The sequence below is a fragment of the Theropithecus gelada genome, chromosome X (assembly GCF_003255815.1).
Source record: "Theropithecus gelada isolate Dixy chromosome X, Tgel_1.0, whole genome shotgun sequence".
Classification (NCBI taxonomy): Eukaryota; Metazoa; Chordata; class Mammalia; order Primates; family Cercopithecidae; genus Theropithecus; species Theropithecus gelada.
In genome coordinates, this window is record NC_037689.1 from 63986162 (window position 1) to 63992748 (window position 6587).

At 36.5% G+C, this 6587-nt stretch overlaps 1 pseudogene across 1 annotated transcript; it reads left to right on the forward strand.

Moving 5' to 3' along the window:
- The first annotated feature begins 760 nt into the window (after positions 1-760).
- LOC112616064 lies at positions 761-2310 on the forward strand (annotated as a pseudogene). The gene has a single exon (XR_003117552.1). The product of XR_003117552.1 is annotated as a double-stranded RNA-binding protein Staufen homolog 2-like (transcript).
- The last annotated feature ends 4277 nt before the right edge of the window (positions 2311-6587 follow it).

A 6587-nucleotide genomic window follows, 5' to 3' on the forward strand; every position in this document is an offset into this window, starting at 1 on the left:
AAAATCCAGGGAAAATTGATAACTTCCTCAAAACACACAACATCTTAATATTGAATCAGGAAGAAATTGAAACCCTGAACAGACTAATATGAAGTTCTGAGATTGAAACAGAAAAAAAAAAATAATAAACAAAACAAACAAACAAACAAAAAAACTACCAACCAGAAAAAACCTCACATTAGAAAGATTCACTGCTGATTTCTATTAGATGTACAAAGAAGAGCTGATACCAATTCTATTGAAACTCTTCTAAAAAGATGAGGATAAGGGACATCTCCCTAACTTATTCTGTGAAGCCAGTATCACCCTGAAACTAAAACCTGGCAAAAACACAACAAACAAAACAAACTACAGGCCAAATTACAGGAGCAGCGCAGCAAACAATGGCCGCGCTAGGTCGCAGGGCGGCGGGAGGCAGAGTGGAGAGGCTGCCTACCACAAGGATGATTTTAGCTTACTTTTTAAAGACTGAAGAGAGGAGGAGGAGGAGGAGGAGAAGGAGAAGGAGAAGGAGAAGGAGAAGGAGAAGGAGAAGGAGAAGGAGGAAGAGGAAGAGGAAGAAGAAGAAGAAGGAGGAGGAGGAGGAGGAGGAGGAGGAGGAGGAAAGAAGAAGAAGACAGAAAAAGAAGAACTCAAGGATACACAAAGTAATTCGACCAAGGCTCAGAAGTTTTTGGAGCCGTAAGGAATACAGCAGTTTGGTCAATATTGTCTTAACATGCTTCAGATAAATCAGTTTCTCTCCAAGATAAAATTGGCCAACTCAAAAGAGAAAACTGCAATGTGTCTGGTAAATGAGTTAGCCCGTTTCAATAGAGGCCAACACCAGTATAAACTTCTGATTCATTCAAAGATGTTCTCAGTGCAACTGAGTCTTGGTGAGCGGACATGGGAATCTGAAGGCAGCAGTATAAAGAAGGCTCAACAGCCTGTTGCTAATAAAGCTTTGGCTGAATCTACGCTTCCCAAAACGGTTTAGAAGCCACCCAAAAGTAATGTTAACATTAACCCAGGCAGTATAACACTCACTGCAGAACTGAACGTGCTTGCTATGAAAAGGGGCAGAACCTGCCATCTACAGGCCATTAGATCCAAAGCCATTCCCAAGTTATAGAGCTAATTACAACTTTCGGGGCCTGTACCATCAGAGGTATCATTGCCCAATGCCTAAGATCTTTTATGTTCAGCTCACTGTAGGAAATAATGAATTTTGGGGGGAAGGAAAGACTCGACAAGCTGCTAGACACAATGCTGCAATGAAAGCCCTCCAAGCACTGCAGATTGAACCTATTCCAGAAAGACTGCCTCAGAATGGTGAATCAGGAAAGGATATGGATGATGACAAAGATGCAGATAAGTCTGAGATCAGCTTAGTGTTTGAAATTGCTCTGAAGTGAAATATGCCCGTTAGTTTTGAGGTTATTAAAGAAAGTGGACCACCACATATGAAAAGCTTTGCTACTCGACTGTCAGTAGGAGAGTTCTCTACAGAAGGAGAGGGAAATAGCAAAACACTCTCCAAGAAGCGTGCTGCAACCACCATATTACAGGAGCTTAAAAAACTTCCACCTCTTCCTGTGGTGGAAAAGCCAAAACTATTTTTTTTTAAAACACCCCAAAACAATAGTAAAGGCCGGACCAGAATATGGCCAAGGAATGAACCCTATTAGCTGCCTGGTGCAAATTCAACAAGCCAAAAAGGAAAAGGAGCAAGATTATGTTTTGCTTTCAGAAAGAGAAATGCCTCGATGTCAAGAATTTGTGATGTATGTGCAGGTAGGCACTGAAGCTGCTACAGGAACAGGACCTAATAAAAAGATAGGCAAAATAAATAAATAAATAAATAAATAAAATAAATTTTAAAAAGCTGCAGAACCAATGCTATTACAACTTGGTTATAAAGCATCTACTAATCTTCAGGATCAACTTGAGAAAACAGGGGAAAACAAAGGATGGAGTGATCCAAAGCCTGGGTCTCCTGAACCAACAAATAATACTCTAAAAGGAATTCTTCATCTGTCTCCTGATGTTTATCAAGAGAGGGAAGCCAGCCGCCACAAAGTAATCTCTGGCACTATTCTAGGCTATTTGTCACCCAGAGATATGAACCAACCTTCAAGTTATTTTTTCAGTATATCTCCCACATCGAATAGTTCAGCTACAATTGCCAAGGAACTCCTTCTGAATGGAAAATCTTCTACAGCTGAAGCCACAGGTTTAAAAGGAAGTTCTCCTACTCCCCCTTGTTCTCCAGTACAACCTTCAAAACAACTGGAATATTTAGCAAGGATTCAAGGCTTTCAGGTATGAATTAAAAGCAAAAACAAAAAATAAAACAATTCATTTGCCTCAGATCTTTCATCTCTATCCATGACAAGGCTCGTTCTTGCCTGCTACTGTGGCCTACATGCCACGTACATTTTAAGTTATTTAGGAACACAAAGGACAGACAAAAAAAAAAAAAAGAGCCATAAGCACATGCCTCATTTTCTCTTATTTTTGATCTGTCTAGTAATTCTTTTGCTGACTGTCTCTTTTCCATTTTCCTTCTTCTTTTTCCTTTTCCTTTTTAAACATTTTTCATACTCTTCACTGTCTTCCATTTGGTCTTGATTAGGTGCATTTATCTCTTCACTCTGTCTTCCACAAACAAAAATTATGCCTTCAGACATTTGGTGTTAGTATTTCACACTCAGTTCTCCCACTTTTTACATAAGGATTGGGTTTTTTTTTAAATGATGATTTTGCTTTTATTGCAGTTCTGAATTTTGCATTCTGTTGCTAGTATTGATTCAAGTACACCATTAAGACACAACATTCTAGAAGTCTGTTACCTTAGGAGTTAATTAAACATGATATTTGAAGAATATTGAAATGTTTTATAGTTGTTTGAGGCACACCAATGTGTATTTCTTTTACTGACTCATGTTTTGAACTGACTAAGGAGGGTAGCACTTGCCTCAAATGGTACCAACAATTCTATTTCACTGGGTAGTCTAAAACTACCTTATAGTTTCACTTAACTTGTGTATGTGAATTTAGGGATGAAAACTTTTGTTTCCTTTTGGAAAAAAATCCACAAAAATCAACACTCCTTTATGGATACATCAGAGCTTTTAAAAGAATTGTTAAATTTAGGAAGGGGAAATACCTGTGTCCTAATTTCTTAGTTGTCTTGAAAATCATGAGTATAATTTAAAAAAATAAAATAAAAATAAAAAAGAAAAAAAAATCATGTACTGAACTGTAATTGCTAACTTGACTGAATGAACTACAGTTTGCTTGTGTGTAGAGCGTGTATTGCTTCCTCAGATTTCACTGTTTTCATCTCCTTTTCCATCTTAGTCTTTACTCCTTAAGACCAAAAACTGTAATATCCTTTAGAAATGCTCTAGAAGATCTGCATTGTGTAGAATGATCATGTATTTATAAAAATTTTACAAGTTTAGATTATAAAATGAAAAGGAAAATCTTGTGTTTTGCAGGTATTTTTCATGTTTGGATATTTTTTTCCCTTCACGGAACCCTTCTGATTCTTTCAAACTATTGCCAGGTAGTGTTTTTAGTGTTTTCAATTGGACTATTAATATAAACTTAAAGAAGCTGTTACCAATTATTGGCTCTGCCATCTGAAATTTTAACCACTTAATTTAAAGTTATAATTTTAGAATTTGTTTTTCTTGTTTTACTTTAAGAAACACAATAAATCACTATAAAAATGAAAAACTTTGGATAAACATTTATTCATAATAAAAATCAACAACAGACTAAGCATTGAAGAAACATGTTTCAAAATAATAAGAGCTGTCTATGACAAACCCACAGCCAAAATTATACTGAATGGTAAAAAGCTGGAAACATCCCCCTTGAGAACTGGAAGAACTTGGATGTCCACTGGTAATCTGAGAAATGCAAATTATAATTATGAAGACATACCAATATTGGTCAACAGACTAGCAAAATCTTTGTCTGACATTGCCAAGTGTTGGCAAAAAAAATATGAAGCCACAGGAAATCATACACGTAGATGAAAGAGTAATATTTTGCACAACCACATTACAGAGTGTTTTGACTATATTTCTAAAGTTTAAGATTTGTATCTTTTTACCCAGCAATTTCATACCTGAAAAATAATTTAGATCAGGGACCAGGAAGCTTTTTCTGCAAAGGGACAGATGGTAAATAGTTTACTTTTTGCACGCCATATATTCTCTGTCATAGCTACTCAACTCTGCCATTGTAGCACAAAAGCAGTCATAGACAATATATAAACAAACAGATGTGATGCTTTCTCCTTTAAAGGTCATGTTCTATCTATGCAGAGGAATGATTTTTCCCTTGCTAATTACTTGCCTAACTGATTTATCAGCAGGGATATGGGAAACTTGAACAATATAATAAAGTAACTAGAGATAACAATCATCTAGAACACTTAACCCAGGAACAGCACAGTACATATTTTTCTTAAGCACATGTGGAATATTCTCCAGGATGGGCAATATATTTGGCCTTAAAAAGTCACGTGGGCCAGGCATGGTGGCTCACGCCTGTAATCCCAGCACTTTGGGAGGACAAGGCAGGTGGATCACGAGGTCAGGAGTTCAAGACCAGCCTGGCCAAGATGGTGAAACCCTGTCTCTACTAAAAATACAAAAATTAACCCAGGTGTGGTGGCGGGTGACTGTAATCTCAGCTACTCGGGAGGCTGAGGCAGAGAATTGCTTGAACCCAGGAGGTGAAGGTTGCAGTGAGCTGAGATCGCGCCACTGCACTCCAGCCTGGGTGACAAGAGCAAGACTCCATCTCAAAAAAAAAAAAAAAAAAAAAAAAGTCTTGTTCAAATTTAAAAATTTGAATTATAAAATGTATTTTTTCTGACAACAGTATAATTAGGGATCAACATTCGGGCAATCTACAAACGTTTGAAAATAAACAACACATTTCTGAATAATCAATGGGTCAAAGGGAAACTCACAAGGAATATTAGAAAAATTTTAAACTGAATTAAAGCAGAAATACACCATATCAAAGTAATGGAATTCAGCTAAATCAGTGCTAAGAGCATAATTTATAGCTATGAAGAACTAGTATAGAAAAACTCTGAAATAAAACCCTCAGTCTCCACCTTAACAAACCAAAAGTGTGATTTTTTGGAAAATTAACAATATTTACAAACATTTATCTGTATTGAAACAGAATAAAAGAAAAAATACATCAATCACTGCAATAAACAAAAGGTTTATGCCCCCCATTTCATGCACTGAAATCCTAATCTGCATGGTGACAGTATTCTTTGAAAGTGGAAATTAGATATTATAAATATATATTGCAAACTCTACATTAGGCACAAAAATGTGTTAAAAATAAGTTTAATTAACATGATAAGAGAGGTAATAAATGAAATTTCATATTGCTTTTGGTTAATGACAGGGAAGAAAAAAAGTAGAAAACAAAAGAAGATGGACCTCAAACAGAAAACAGTTATACATATGACAGGTATTAATCTAACTATATCAATAATCACTTTAAATGGGAATGATCTAAATGTACCAGTAAGAAGACAGAGACTCTCAGGGTGGATTAAAAAAAAAACACACACACAGCTATTGTTTTAACAAGAAATCCACTTTAAATATTGTATTAGTTTTCATGCTACTGATAAAGACATGAGAATTCAAGGGATTTGGTCGTGGATGTAGAGAGTATACCTTTTGTGGGATATTTCTTTACAGTGGTAGATAAACTAATGCTTAAGTATTTGACCCATGACTAGATGTTGCTCTCACGGAAATCTTGTTTATACTGGCCAACACCCTCTGCCTCTCATTTGTACTATGTCCAGTTTATTCTTGTCAAGATAGCCACTCTCTAAGAGAGAGCCTTGACTAGAAAGAAGGTTAGGTTCAAGTATTTGTGTTACGTGAGATACAATGAAGAAATGAAGCCAAACTGCATAAAACAAAAGAAATTTATTCCTTCTAGGCTCCAGAGAGACTAGGAGTGCTAATAGGATGCCAGCGAGAAGTCCAGAGGCTCCAGAGAGTTCAACCAGCAAGGAGGGAGCAAGAGAAACAGAACCTGTGGTACTTTATTTTTTAAAAATTAGGTTTTTAAAACTGGGTACTTTATTTTTTAAAACTGAGGTTTAATGGACCCACAATTGCACATGGCTGGAGAGGCCTCATAATCATGGCAAAAAGAAAAAGGCACATCTTACATGGTGGCTCACAAGAGAGGAGAACCAAGTGAAAAGGAAAATCCCTTATAAGACCATCAGATCTAGTGAGAGTTATTCATTACTAGAGTAGTATGGGACAAACCGTCCCCATGATTCCGTTATCTCCCACTGGGTCCCTCCCATAACATGTGGGAATTATTGGAGCTACAATTTAAGATGAGGTTTAGTGGGGACACCACCAAACTATATCAAATATAAAGACACAAATATTGAGAGCTCTGAGGTAGCGAGAGTTATATCATGGTAGCAATAAGCTGGAGTAACTACATTAATTCCAGATAAAACGTAGTTTAGAACAAGAAAATGTATCAGGGATAATAACAGAGTCATACATAATGACAAAGAGGTC